General features: G+C 44.5%; 1 long non-coding RNA gene across 1 annotated transcript in view; it reads left to right on the top strand.

The window, feature by feature from the left end:
- Nucleotides 1-14,441, top strand: part of LOC143301488 (uncharacterized) — a 68,746-nt gene extending 54,305 nt beyond the window's left edge. Inside the window, exon 4 of the long non-coding RNA XR_013057789.1 lies at nucleotides 14,313-14,441. This is a non-coding gene — a long non-coding RNA (uncharacterized LOC143301488). The remainder of the gene's footprint in view (nucleotides 1-14,312) is intronic.
- Nucleotides 14,442-15,707: the final 1,266 nt, after the last annotated feature.

Here is a 15,707-nt window from a genome sequence, read left to right as displayed (position 1 = left end):
TGTTACTGTATTCATTTGAACTTGATATTTGAAGAAAGGCTCGTGATGCATGTCTTTAGGCGCTGAGGTGAATATGTGTTCACGAGTTGTGTTGTGAAGTGCACCCAAATTCTTGCCACTTCCCTGTCTGTGCACAGCTGAACTGGTCACAGAAGTGACCTGGGAAAAAATGGACCTTGGGGTCTGAGAGTCATAGAACACACAGTTACCATTCTGAGAGAGAATGCGAGACGTAGCCTTGTTGAACTGTGGAGGTTCAGGGAAGCTGATTTTGAAGTACTGGTGAGTCAGTAATTTCGAGTTTGGTAATGAAGAATTTAGTGACATCGTTTAATCTAAATTTTGTGAATTTCGATGTTTTATTTTCATTTACGTTTCTGAACACTGGTTCAGTAAAACGAGAATTGCAACGCAAGTCATGTGAGTACTATCTGTATCTGTTAAGTACATCGCTGTCGCCAAGATTATGGCATTATCGCGACGGGTGGGGGTGTGCGCAGCTTAACAGGTTCACTGTTGAGATGTTAATAGTTTGGTTTCTTCAATCTTCAAATTGGAAGGTCAGCCGTCATTACTGACTATTAATGACCTGTGTGCGCAGAGGCGTAAATACCTAGCGAAAACCTAAGTAGACCTATCTTTTCCTCCGGAGGGGGTGACAATGAGAAAGAGCATGTATACATACTCTCTCCCACCGTCACTCGCAGCGTCCCTCCGGGGAAAAAAAAAGAAAAAAAAAAGGGGGGGGGGGGGGGGGGGGGGGGGACTAAACTGTGATCTTGTTCAGCTCCCTCTTGAAAGCTGCCAAGGAGGGAGCCTCTGCTGCTGTTGCAGGCAGGGAGTTCCAGACGGGGATGGTTGATGGGAAAAAACTGTATTTATAAGGGTCAGAGGAGGAGCTAAGATGGACAAATTTGTGTCGATGATTTGATCTTGTTCTGCCGGATCCTTTCTTGAGAAATTTGTCTGGAGGGATGTCTACAATGCCGTTGACCATTTTATACATCAGGGTCAGCCTTTGTCTGTTCCGTCGTGATTCGAGGGATTCCCATCCTCGTTCTTGCAGCATGTGTGTTACGCTGCTGGTCCGCCCGTAGTCACTGTGTACATAACGTGCTGCTCTTCTTTGCACCATTTCAGTCTTGTTCTTTTGACCTTCTTTGTACGGGCTCCAGACTGATGAACAATACTCCAGGTGTGGGCGTACAAGAGTTTGGTAGGCATTTTTTTGGTTTTTGTGTGTGTTTTTTTTATTTATTTTTTTTAAAGATCTCAGGAGTTGGTGCTCTTACTATGTTTTCTTCCAGGTGGTTCCAGTCTCTTACTGTGCTAATAAAAATGACTGTTTGTATTGCTCTGTCTGACATCTGCTGACTTGGAATGTTCTTGTGTTGTTTCTTATGTGATCAGAGATCGCACTGGTGGTATCGTACTGATCGCCAGATGTTCGTGGCCTTATGAGTCGTCTTGGTTTATGTGGAGTTAAGTACTCAGCAGGTGGTATGGCCGGTAGCAACCCCTCAACCACCTTGTAGAGGAAGATGAGACGTAGATCATAATAGCTGGTTATGAACCGGGCAGATAGGCGCTGCACTTTTTCAAGTTTATCAATATCCTGTTTGAGGTAAGGACTCCATGTGATGGAGCCATACTGGAGGGCTGGTCTGATGAGGGATAGATATGGATTTCTCTTGCATTGGAGGGGGTAGAAACGCAGGTTTCTCCTGAGGAAACCCAAGGGTGCTGTGTGCTTTTTTGCAGGTGTAGGCAGTGTGGGCGCTCCATTTCAGGTCATCGGAGAGTTGAATAACCTAGATAGGAGTTTGTGTGGGCGTGCTGAAGGGGAGTGTTGCGTTGGGAGTAGATGTGGTTGGTTGACTGCTGCGTACTGAGGATGTAGTACTTGTTGGGGTTAAACTTCATACCCCAGTTTTTGAGTTGATTGAGGTCCTCTTGAAGCTGAATGTGATCTTGTAGGGAGTTGATCTGGCGGTAAATGAGGCAGTCGTCAGCAGACAGGCGTACCTGGGATTTGACTCTGTCAGTTGTTCGATTTAACTACAGTTAGGTTCTGAGGATGTTTCAGGATCCTCAGCGCCAGACCTGTTTTCGGACGAAGGTGTTTGGCTGATATATCGCCCACCGAAAGATGTTTGGGAAGCACCAACTGACAACACGGTCGTGAAAAGAAACAAATAAAAATTGTCATATTGTTTTAAAACTATAACTGGAAGCGAAGAGAGAACAGAAAGTATCGATTGTGTTTTTGGGATTGGACTTTTCATATGATTTATCCCTGAAGGGAAAATGTGAACATTACTGTTATTTTCTTTGGTTATTAATACTCAGAAAGGAGTGTCTTTACGTCGTTATGTTGTTTATCCCTGGGTAAGAGTGAGGTCAGAATGCGAACGTTGTGTGCAAGTCTATCTGTCGTGTGAGCTTGAGTTGAGTGAATGCGGCAGTGTGACATAGATCAAATCATGCCATAGAATCCTGGTGTCAAGTAATATCCTAAAAGTTATGGGTGTGACTGATAATGACAACTGTAATTTTTGTGACACCGAAAAAGATGAAGTGCAGCATTATTTGTGATTTTGCTCAGTTATACAAACTTTTTGGCTTCAGTTTGAAAATAAACTTAAAGAAAAATGTGAAAACAGTGAAAGATTGTCCTTCAGTTTTGAACTTGGCTTGTTTGGCACTGACGATAAAATGAAAATAGATGATATTTTTGATTTGACAGTTTTGTGGGCAAAATGTTTTATATATATTTAGGTGTAAGGTTAAACAAGGCTTACACACATTCATTGCTGAACAGAACTCAAGCACAAGTACACAACGGAAAAGCAAATACACGTAATGGAAAGGAATTTTCAGGATTTCTGTCTATCAAATGGCTACCCTATTTAGATTTAGTGATGGAACATGGATTTAACTAATCTTATATAGAGCCAGAGGTGATTCCATGGGTTTGGAAACATTATATTGACTAATCTTGGTTTGATTGGTTTGTTGTGATTCAGATGTTCCCTGTGATCCATGGGATTTGACTGTTAACGTGTGCTGTGTGCTGAGATTGGAAATGCCATGTTCTGGGATCTGTGTGTGTGTTATTCCTTTTTGTTGCTGTTTTGTGTGTGTGTGTGTGTGTGTGTGTGTGTGTGTTGTTTGTTTGTTTTTTCTCTTCTTTATTTTTTACACTCTTTCCTGCTTGTTTGTCAGTTTGTGAACTAAAAACACCATTGCAAACTGTTACCATATCATATATGTATATGTATTACATCTATCGCTAAAGGTAGTCTAAATTGTTACTCTGCATTATTGGTGTGGAATTTCATGTGAAATTGTAATGGAGACGATGTTGAAAAGAAAATATAACCTTCAGCACAAGGGAGAAAAAAAAGAAAAAAAAAGAAAGAAAAAGACCTCAGCGTTCATGACATGCTCAGTGTATGAGATGCCAAGTTGCTTTCGGAAACATCTCGTTTCCATGGCTGGGATCTTCTTCTGGAGCTCAGCAATGAAGTCCAAGCTTCACAAGCCTAGAGAAATGTTGATTGAACCATTGAGTGATAAGTTTCACTTAGATCTGAGGGTGATGTTTATGTCTTTCCAAATGGGCTTCAATTGAATCAGTGCTGCTGCACTGTTCTGGAGATGACTTCTGGTTTGGAGCCGCCTTTTGTAACAATTGCACCCAGGTAGACATAGACATATAGAGGACTCTACTACTCTATATCTTTCAAATGATGGCAATATAACAAGAATTCTTGATGTATCAAGTCACAAGGCTACATCAATTGATTTGACACTTGTTACATCAGACTTAGCAACATGGGTTAGTACCTGGGTTGTAGAAGATGATGCACTAGGCAGTGATCATTTACCAATTATTCTTACACTGCATAAAAAATCTAAATCAATGATGTAAGTAATGATGCAATTCCAAAGTTCTACTATGAACAGGCTGATTGGGGAAAATATCAATCCTTTCTTTCAAGCCAAAACTTTGATAAAATTGAGGATTTAGACGTTGATATATTTTATGAAAAATTTACTAAAACAATAATTGAAGCAGCTGAATTACCAATTCCAAAAAGAACACCCGCCAGAAAAGGAAAGCATAGTGGTAATATTTGGTGGAATCAAGCGTGTGCACAGGCTGTTGAACTTAAAAAGAAGACTTTTAAACAATGGTTAAAGGATAGTAAGGAGTTAAAAAATGATAAGAACATGGAAATTGACAAGCAAAGACAAAAGAACAGGGTGGAGCAATCCTATGAAGAAATGAGGAAAGCCAAAAATCATTGCAACAGAGTTGTTGCTCAAGTCAAAAGACAATACTGGTCTAATTATTGTATTCAAGAAGTTTCAGATTACAAACATACAAAGAAGGTATGGAAGAAAATTAAGGATACGAAAAATGGGATATCTTTTCAAGAATATCCTATAAAAGTTAATGCGAAATGTTTCCCTACCTCTTTAGAAAAAGCAGAAACTTTTGCAGATATGTTTGCCAAAACATGCAATGATGATGGATTAACACCCGAACAGCTGGCTGTCAGAATCAATAGTGAATCAAATGAGCAATATGAATTATAATTAAACATTTATGTGAAAGATAATGGATTACAGTTTTCAACTGAAAAGACACACATGATACTTTTTAATAATGGTGCTGCCCCCCAAAATTACTAACTTTTCCTCTTGATGGAAGAGAACTCTTCTACAAATCTGAGGTCAAATTCCTTGGCGTTTATTTTACTCCAAAGCTAAATTGGAAGAAACATCTAGAAAACATGAGATCAAAAGCAATGAAAAGCTTAAATTTTCTTAAAATCGTCAGTAAACAGCCTTGGGGTCAAGATTTAAAAGCACTTATTCATCTCGCTACTGCACTGGCAAGATCTAGATTGACGTATGGACGGGAGGTATTTTTCTCTGCTCCGAATGCTTTCCTTAAAAAAATGCAAAGCTTACATAGCAAAGCCATAAAGTTGGCCCTAGGTGTTCTGTTTCATACAAACACATTACAGTCATGTGGTTCGTCCATCGGGATCGATGAGGACCATCTAGTCATCCTGGGGGTGGGTGGGTTGGGCTCTGTGGGTGCGCAGATGACTGGTCAGGCCAATCTGCGCCTGGAAGGTTCTGATGCAGTGTGGACAGGGGATGGTGGCGGCTGTCAGGGACTTGCTGGCACTGCTTTTCCTGGCCTGTCTGCGTTGCTCTGCTGCAGCGATTCTGTTGGCCTCACAGGATTTGGTGCCCCTGTGGACAGCTGAACACCACTTTGGTCTGTCCATTGCATTCAGCTCCCATGTGTCGTGGCTGATGTTGAAGGCCTTCAGAGAAGCTTTCATAGTGTCTTTGAAGCGCTTCTTTTGGCCTCCATGGGAGCGCTTGCCATGTTGGAGTTTGCTGTACAGCAGTTTCTTGGGGAGCCGGTGGTCTGGCATGCAAACTACATGGCCTGCCCAGCGCAGCTGGGCCTGCATCAAGATAGTGTAGATGCTGGGCAAGTTTGCACGAGTGAGCACCTCTGTGTCAGGGATCTTCTCTTGCCACTTGCCGAGAAGTTTTCTGAGGCTGGTGGTGTGGAAGTGGTTCAGCTTTTTGGCGTGGCGTTTGTAGACCGTCCATGATTCACATCCATAGAGCAGTGTGGTGAGAACTATGGCCTTGTATACTTCGAGCTTCGTCTCCAGGGTGATTCCTCTCCTGTTCCAAACGTTCTTATGGAGTCTGCTGAAGGCAGCGCTGGCTTTGGCGAGTCTGGCATTCACCTCGTTGTCGATGACAACTGTGCGAGAGAGTGTACTGCCAAGGTATGTGAATTTGTCCACTGCATTCAGTCGTTGCCTGTTGATGAAGATGTTTGGTTCAACGTAAGGCTTTCCTGGAGCTGGCTGTTGCATCACCTCAGTCTTCTTTGTGCTGATTGTGAGGCCAAAGTTGTCACAGGCAGCAGAGAACTTGTCGATGCTGTGTTGCATGTCAGCTTCGGAGGCAGCATTGAGAGCGCAGTCATCAGCAAACAGGAAGTCGTTGACGGTGTCTGTCCTCACCTTGGTTTTTGCTCGAAGCCTCCTGAAGTTGAAGAGTGAGCCATCTGTGCGGTACCTGATGCCAATGCCTACATCAGCGTCTTTGAAGGCATCTGTCATCATGGCTGAAAACATGAGACTGAACAGGGTGGGGGCAAGAACACACCCTTGCTTGACTCCGTTGGAGACAGGGAATGGTTCTGAGGTCTCTCCGTTGTCTTGGACTCAGGCCAGCATCCCATCGTGTAGTTGCCGTATGATGGTGATGAACTTTCTGGGACATCTGTACTTCGCCATGATTCTCCAAAGGCCATCTCTGCTAACAGTATCGAAGGCATTGGTCAGATCGACATAGGTGGAGTAAAGGTCAGGTGTTCTGTTCCTGACACTTCTCCTGGAGCTGCCTGGCAGCAAACACCATGTCGATAGTCCCGTGTTCTTTCCGGAAGCCACGCTGGCTCTCTGGTAGGAGACCTTGCTCAAGGTGCGCTATGAGATGGTTGAGTAGCACTCTGGCCAGAGACTTGCCTGCGATGGACAGCAGGGATATTCCACGATGGTTGTCACAGGCCTGACGATTTCCTTTGCGCTTGTACAGGTGTATGATGGAAGCGTCTTTGAAGTCCTGTGGAACTGCCTCATGCTGCCAGATGAGCTGGAATAGCTGATGAAGCTTCTCAGTCAGCGCCATACCACCTTCTTTGTAGACCTCGGCTGGAATGGAGTCTGAGCCAGGGGCTTTGCCATTGGATAGCAGATGGATAGCTTTCTGGGTCTCCTCCAAAGTAGGAATGGCATCCAACGACTCACTGACTGGCACCTGGGGGAGTCAGTCGATGGCTTCATCATTGATGGTGGAAGGGTGGTTCAGTACGCTGTCAAAGTGTTCAGCCCATCTCTCAAGGATCCCGTCCTTGTCAGTGATTAGGGTAGAACCATCAGCACTGAGGAGTGGAGCAGATCCGGAGGTTGTGGGACCGTAGACTTCTTTCAGGCCGTTATAGTTCTTGATGTCGTTCCTGTCTGCAAAGCCCTGGATCTCATCAGCTTTGTTGCTCAACCAGGAATCCTGCAACTGCTACAGCTTCAGCTGGATGGTGCTGCGTGCACTCTTCAGAATGTCTTTCTTTGACTGTGACTTGGGATCTTCAATGTGGGCTCTGTAGGCTTGGCGTTTGTCTTCCAGCAGCTGCTTGATCTCAGTGCAGTTCTCATCAAACCAGTCTTTGTGCTTCCTGGCAGAAGGCCCCAGGCACTCCATGGCAGTGTTGTACACTGTCTCATGCAGTGCGCCCCATGCTGCCTCCACATTCTGGTTGTCCAGCACGGTGGACTCAAGGCGTTCCTCCAGGGTGTCAGCAAAGCTCTGCTTGATGTTTCCTAGCTCCAGCTTGTTGACATTCAGGCGTTTGGGTGCTTTCATGCCCTGAGGCCGTCTCTTGGGCTGGATGCGGAGGTTGAGTTTGGAGACGATAAGGCGGTGGTCTGTCCAGCACTCGGTGCCGCACATGGCCCTCATGACTGGTACGTCCTGCCTGTCCCTCTTCCTGACGATGACAAAATCGATGAGATGCCAGTGCCCAGAGCGAGGATGCATCCATGACGTCCTGTTACGGGTAGGGAGGCAGAAGACTGTGTTTGTGATAAGAAGGTCGTGCTCGGCACATGTCTTGAGAAGTAGTTGACCATTGCTGTTACAGTTGCCAACCCCATGCTTCCCAATCATGCCTTCCCAGGAGGTGCTGTCACAGCCAACTCTCACATTAAAGTCACCAAGAATGATGAGCTTGTCTGCATTGGGAACAGTGGTGATGACAGCGTTCAGGTCCTCGTAGAACTTGTCCATGATCTCATCAGGGTTGGTCATGGTGGGCACGTAGGCGCTGACAATGGTGGTAAACTTCTTCCCGTTGCATAAAGGGAGTTTCATCGTCATCAGGCGATCGTTCACTCCTTTCGGGGGGCCAGCCAGCTTGCCAACGAGGGTTGTCTTCACTGCAAAGCCAACTCCAGCCTCACGTCTCTCTTCAGGTCTGCGACCACTCCAAGAGAAGGTGTAGCCTGTGCCTTGCTCACAGAGTTCGCCTTCTTCTGCCAGTCTGGTCTCACTTAAGGCAGCGATGTCATGTTGTACCTGGCTAGTTCACTCGCAATGAGTACTGTGCATCTCTGTGGTCTGTCCGAGTCGCCTCTGTCCAGAAGCGTACGCATGTTCTATGTGGCAATGGTCAATGGGGTGCTCCTTGTTTTCTTCTTTCTTTCCTTTGTGTGTCGACCGCTTGAGTAGGGTCCCTGTCAGCCGTAGTATGCTGACTAGGGTGGTGTGGAGCAGGCAATGTTTAGGGCACCTTTTCTAGCCCCTTCCACATGCCATGGAGGTGAGCAGTGCTGTCCTGAAGAGGGCTGCTCAGTCGCTCAGGGGGCTGCCGATCTCCACCGCTGCTCCAGTCGGTGAAAAATTACCCTATGGCCTGAGCCGCCTGTGTGCAGGTCCACGGCTATGACTGCCAGTGTACCCACACCTGTCGCTTTGTCGCTCGCCTGTCGCCACAGGGCTTGGGGAAAATGATGGTATGGGATGAAGGATGACTGATGACTTGCGCGATGACTTTATTTATAGTGAGGAGGAGTTGCGCACCGTCAACCTCACTCTCTTGTCCAAGACCGTCTGTATCCAGTGGCAAGACAAGGTCAAGACGACTGGAGATGGAAACGATGCAGTGGATGACCAGGATGTCCTATGTGCCTCATCCTGCCCTCAGCACTCCACAGTGCTCTGCTGCAACCGCCTTCCTCTCCGTTGAACCATGATGGTTTCTTCGTATAGAGCTGCAGGAATACTACCTCTTAATGAATTAAGAAAGCTAGCATCAGCAAAATATGTAATTAGAGCAAATGCTACACAAAATTCTGTCAAAACTGAGATTAATATACGATCTGACAAACTTTTTTTGAAACGAGCGCAACAGAACAGAAATCTATAAACTATTTCTACATATGTGTCAGATACTATTAATCAATCAAATGTTGATCCACAAAATGTTGCTCTGATTATGAGCACTTCACCAGTTCCATTATGGGAATTAACGGGAGCAGCTTTTGACATTCAATATTGTGACATTAAGAAAGATGAAAATCCCAATATACTAGCTTCTCAAGTCGAAACACACTTGTCTGAAACATACCCCCACCACTTAAAAATATATACAGACGGTTCTGTTCTAGAAAATCAGTTTGCTGGTTCTGGATATGCAATTCCTGCTTTGAAGGTTGAAAAGTCATATCATATTGGAAAGGGCTTCTCAATTTTTACAGCTGAATTAATTGCCATCCTTATGGCATTAACGTATCTAATTGATCTGCCCCTAAACTTGATTAATGTTTTATTTTGTGTCGATTCAAAATCAGTTCTGCAGTCTATCAAATCAGGTTGTACGAACATTAATTATAACATCATTTTTGAAATAAGATTTTTTGATTCACTGTATTCAAATGAGAGGAACTAATATTGGAATGTGCTGGATTCCCTCACACTGTGGGCTTTTCTCTAATGAATGTGCAAATCATCTTGCATAGCTTGGAGCTAAAAACGCTTTAAATGCAATTGAACTTCCTCATCGTTTATCACCATCTGAAATGTGTAATATTGTTGAAAGAAATATGCAAAATTCCTTCTGTCTTTAGAAGTTAACACTTCAGTCTTATTAAATGCTAAAAGAACTGGCAGGGCTGTTAAGAGCATGGCATTTAGGTTATTACTAAATGCCCCATACGCAAAATATTGTGAAAATATTGAATGCATTTGCAAGGGATGTTTAACAGTAGAGCACGTTTTAACCTGCTGTTTAGTAATGAAACCTTTTTTGCCTCCAGAAATTACGGAACTCATGTTACCAGTTTCAAGTGTTAACATTTTTTGGAAAAAGTTATATATTTGAAACTGTTCTTTATTAAAGTTAGCTGGTTATGTGTTAAATAGTCCATTTGGTTGCTTATTATAGGTCCCCACATGAGCCTCTTTTCAAAAAATAATCTACAGAAGTAGTGCATACAATTTTTATTTTTATTTTATTTTATTTATTTATTTATTTTTTTGGTCCTAATCCTGCTTCCCCCGTCCCGCCTCTCACACACACCCTTTCAGTATTATGTTTTTTCTTTCTCCAATCACTGACACTCACCCTCTCCAATTTAGATTTTGTACTCTATCTTTTCCACATTCTGTTCTCTCTGTCTCTGTCTGTCTATCCGTCTGTCTGTCTCTCTATCTCTCTCTCTTCCTTTCTTAGTCCCCTCCCCCTTGCCCCCCCTCCCCCCCACCTCAACCACCCCCCTTTTCATTCGAATATACAGAAATGTCGATTTCTAATTAATACTAACAATCATCATTATGATAGGAATGATAATAATCCAAATAATAATATCATTTATTTTCAGTCTAATATCATCATCTTAGATGAACAGACTATAAATAAATAAACGAACGAACACACGCAGGTACTTGAACGTGGAGAAAGATTCCAAAGACTGCCAGTTGACTTTGATATCAGTGCTAATTCCACTGGTGTTGTTCATCATATTGTTTTTTTGTGCAATGATTTCCATTCCATATGCCCTGGAGGTGATGTCCAGTCTTTCTACCAGTTTGAAGAATTTGGTCTCATTTCTTGCTCAGCCATCAATGTCACTGGTGAACCAACGGTTTGTAACAGTTCTGCATCCGATGGTGACGGTGTCCTAATGGTCTTCCAATGCATCTGACATGATACGCTCCAGGAATATGTTAAAAAGTATACTGTAAAGTTCTTCACAGTACTCTGTCCATCTGTCAATGATCTTTCTCTTCAGTGAGACATTTTTCAGTCTTGCTTTGAAGAGTGGAGACCTCGGCTTCTTTGACAGTTGTTTGATCTTTTACTGTCTGGTACGCCCTGTTGTTGTTGTTGTTCAGGTTGGTCTCTGTTTCCTGGAATCACTTTTCAAACCAGACCTGTTTGGCAATACTCATGCCTCTGTCAGTGGCATTGTTCACTTTCCTGTACTCTACTGCTCCTTCTGGTTCTTTTTTCTTTTTCTTTTTCTTCGGTTCATGTCTCTTTTTGCAAAGTTCCAGCAGCTTGTCAGTGACCCATGGCTTCTTGTTGGGTCATTGCTTGCCAATAATGACCAAGGACAACACTAACAATTAATACTCAGAACCAATTTTGCCACTATCAGTGTGGTAATTAAAGAAAAAAAAAATGATATGCTTCCTTTAAGAATTGACACATTGTCTCAGGAAAAGGGCTGGGTGGAGAGAGCGGTGTTCATGGTTTATGTCCACCCCAGCAGAGGCATGTCACAGGACTCACCCTTGGAGCTTCATTACCTTTCACTTGGTCAGAATGAGTCAAGAAAGTGACTTGTTTTTTTCACCTGTTGTGTTTAGATTGGTTTGTTTTCATTGATATTGAAGAAATTACTTGTTTATATTAGTTTGGAAGGATTTGCACGAGGATGTTGTCAGTTCAGTTTCAGTCCTTTTTTTGACTCACTTGTATAAGCAAAATGAGTTTATGTAATAACCTGGTGTTTGGTTGTCTCTCTCTGTGTGTGTGTATGTATGTCTGTGTGTCCATGGTTAACTTTAATATAGTCATTTACACTGGAAATACTTTGTCCAGAGACACCAAATGTGGCATAAAAATGGGAATAATTCAGTTCTTTCCACTCATTCTAATCATAATGACATTGCACTTCAGGGAAGGGCACAAAAAAATTTGAATATTTTCACCAAAAGATAACTTATATTTTTTTAATTCACAAAACTAAGCATTTTATGTGAAATAAGTGCTTTGTGGTCTAGCGCCCCAGTCAGTATGGAACATCTTGGTGCTTTGTGCTTTGTGGTCAGACATACCTGTCAGTGTGGAACATTTCAGTGCTTTGTGGTCTGACATACCTGTCGGTATGGAACATCTTAGTGCTTTGTGGTCTGACATACCTGTCGGTATGGAACATCTTAGTGCTTTGTGGTCTGACATACCTGTCAGTATGGAACATCTTAGTGCTTTGTGGTCTGACATACCTGTCGGTATGGAACATCTTAGTGCTTTGTGGTCTGACATACCTGTCGGTATGGAACATCTTAGTGCTTTGTGGTCTGACATACCTGTCGGTATGGAACATCTTAGTGCTTTGTGGTCTGACATACCAGTCGGTATGGAACATCTTAGTGCTTTGTGGTCTGACATACCAGTCGGTATGGAACATCTTAGTGCTTTGTGGTCTGACATACCTGTCAGTATGGAACATCTTAGTGCTTTGTGGTCTGACATACCTGTGGGTATGGAACATTTCAGTGCTTTGTGCTACGGTGTACCTGTCAGTTAGGAACATTATAATAAGTATTTTGTAATGTGATGTACTTGCCAGTATGGAACATCTTGTTGCTTTGTGCTCTGACATAGCTGTCAGTATGGAACATCTCAGTGAGTGTTTTGCGGTATGATGTACCTGTCAAAATGGAACATCTCAGTGCTTTGTGCTGTAATGTACCTGTTAGTATGGGTCATCTCACTCTTGACCTGTGGTTGACATTTTCCATTGAAAAAATAAAAAGTGGTTTTCAATCAGTTTTGTATTTGTATTTCTTCTTATCACAACAGATTTCTCTGTGTGAAATTAAGGCTGCTCTCCCCAGGAGATCGCATCGCCACACTACAGCACCACCCATTAAAATTTTTTTTTTTTTCCGACATGCTGTTATATTTGTTTTTCGTATTGAAGTGAATTTTTCTACAGAATTTTGCCAGGAACAACCCTTTTGTTGGGGGGGGGGGGGGGGGGGTTCTTTTACGTGCGCTAAGTGCATGCTGCACACGAGACCTTGGTTTATCGTCTCATCCGAATGACTAGCGTCCAGACCACCACTCAAGGTCTATTGGAGGGGGAGAAAATATCGGCAGCTGAGCCATGATTCGAACTAGCGTGCTCAGATTCTCCTTGGCGGATGCGTTACCTCTAGGCTATCACTTTGGTGTGGGGAAGGGAGGGGGTGGGGGGCGGAGGGAGGGGATTGGTTTCAAAGGATGAGTCCAACTTCTTGTGCACACACATGCATGCATGCACTCACTGACACACACACACACACACACACACATGATTTACCACTCCAAGCATCATTAATACATTACACTTCATTTTTACACAAAGAAATTCATGTTTTTTCAGTTTTAGTTTTAAGGGAGTGTCACCACGGCTATTTGAGAAAAAAGAAAGCAAAAAGAATGAAATAAGGAGCATATGCCTGGCCTACGTAAAAATCCAAGGGGTTGGTCTGTAGTCAGGCCATGAGGGATGGAGACAGGGACCAGAGTTCGAAGTGTGTGCCTGGACAGATGCCGTTTCTCCGGAATATGGATTAACTGAGACACCGTAGAAACAAGATTTTTTTTTCTTTCATTTTCAAAGATACACTGTTTTCAGCATTCCTGAGCAAAGATGAAATAAACGTATGCAACATGTTTAGTTTTCGAAAGCTTTTTCAGATCACTTCTACAGCAATAAATTTTTTTATCAGATTCGGACATGGCATTGACAACTTGAAGATAAAAAAACGTTTCTTTCAACTTAACTCTTTGGACATGCCCTTCCTCTCTGTGACAGTATGAAAGAAAACCTCATTTTTATCACGTTTTGAAAATTACAGATAAATCAAGATAAATGTATCGTCACATGTCAAATGATCGGTATAAGGACAGGCCCGGCGCTTCTTTTTTTTGTGGAAGTGTCTGGGTTTGTTCCAATGTACCTTTTATTTACCTGTGTGCTAGCTGAATCGGTAGCGTAAGCAGCACTGACTTGAAGTTGTGTACCTTGTGAATGGAGAGAGTTACCACTCTTTACTATTTTGTTAAATGTATCGTTAGATTTACACAGGTTGATTTAAATTGTCCTGTTGATGTAGGCATATGGTGTACACGGCTGTTGTGAACGAAACCGCTATTGTCACAAGAGACAATGCAGTGTGTCTTTTCAATGCACTGAAATACTGAAAATTCTTTTCAAAATAATGCAACTCGCGTGTCAAACATGCAAGAGAGAGAGAGAGAGAGAGTGTGTGTGTGTGTGTGATGCGCTGGTACTTGTGTCTTTTATTGTAAGCTCTTTGGGTTTGACAGATTAAGCGCATGAAATGCTCAGTATTCATATAATGGAGATGATGGTAGTGGTGGTGATGATGGTGGTGGTGTTAGTGATGATGATGGTGATGGTTGACAGGGACGAGATGAGGATGGAGGAGGACCTGTACAGACGACCTGTCCGCAGTGGAGGGCCCCGCACCGCCCCAGACCGTTTCAACAGTGACCACTTTGCGGGTCAGTCATTTACCACAATGTCTCTGCCCTGTCCTGTCTCTCTCTGCACTGTTCTCCTGTCTCTCTCTGCCCTGTTACCCTGTCTATCTCTACCCTTTCTCTCTCTCTCTCTCTGCCCTGTTCTCCCGTCTCTCTCTCTCTACTCCCCCCTCTCTGTCTGTGCCTTGTCCTCCTGTCTCTCTTTGCCCTGTTCTGTCTCTCTCTGCCATGTTCTGTCTCTCTCTGCTCTGACCTGTCTCTGCCCTGTCCTCCTGTCTCTCACTGCCCAGTCCTGCCTCTCGTTTCCCTGTCCTCCTGTCTCTCTGCCCAGTCCTGTCTCTCTGCCCAGTCCTGTCTCTCGCTGCCCTGTCCTGTCTCTCGCTGCCCTGTCCTGTCTCTTGCTGCCCTGTCATGTCTCTCGCTGCCCTGTCATGTCTCTCGCTGCCCTGTCATGTCTCTCGCTGCCCTGTCCTGTCTCTTGCTGCCCTGTCCTGTCTCTCGTTGCCATCTCCTCCTGTCTCTCGTTGCCATCTCCTCCTGTCTCTCATTGCCCTATCCTCCTGTCTGTCGCTGCCCTATCCTCCTGTCTCTTGCTGCCCTGTCCTGTCTCTCACTGCCCTGTCCTCCTGTCTCTCGCTGCCCTGCCCTGTCTCTCGCTGCCCTGACCTGTCTCTCTCTGCCCTGTCCTGTCTCTTGCTGCCCTGTCCTCCTGTCTCTCACTGCCCTGTCCTGTCTCTCTGCCCAGTCCTGTCTCTCGCTGCCCTGTCCTCCTGTCTCTCTGCCCAGTCCTCCTGTCTCTCTGCCCAGTCCTCTCGCTGCCCTGTCCTCCTGTCTCTCTGCCCAGTCCTGTCTCTCGCATTCCCTGTCCTCCTGTCTCTCTGCCCAGTCCTGTCTCTCGCTGCCCTGTCCTCCTGTCTCTCTGCCCAGTCCTGTCTCTTGCTGCCCTGTCCTCCTGTCTCTCTGCCCAGTCCTGTCTCTTGCTGCCCTGTCCTGTCTCTCGCTGCCCTGTCCTGTCTCTTGCTGCTCTGTCCTGTCTGTCTCTGCCATCTCCTCCTGTCTCTCGTTGCCCTATCTTCCTGTCTGTCGCTGCCCTGTCCTCCTGTCGCTCTGCCCAGTCCTGTCTCTCGCTGTCCTGTCCTGTCTCTTGCTGCCCTGTCCTGTCTCTCGCTGCCCTGTCCTGTCTCTCTCTGCCCTATCCTCCTGTCTGTCGCTGCCCTATCCTCCTGTCTCTTGCTGCCCTGTCCTGTCTCTTGCTGCCCTGTCCTGTCAATCGCTGCCCTATCCTCCTGTCTCTCGCTGCCCTGTCCTGTCTCTTGTT

The sequence above is a fragment of the Babylonia areolata genome, chromosome 27 (genome assembly GCF_041734735.1).
Source record: "Babylonia areolata isolate BAREFJ2019XMU chromosome 27, ASM4173473v1, whole genome shotgun sequence".
NCBI classification, from domain to species: Eukaryota; Metazoa; Mollusca; class Gastropoda; order Neogastropoda; family Buccinidae; genus Babylonia; species Babylonia areolata.
This window is presented reverse-complemented; position numbering and strand designations above follow the sequence as displayed.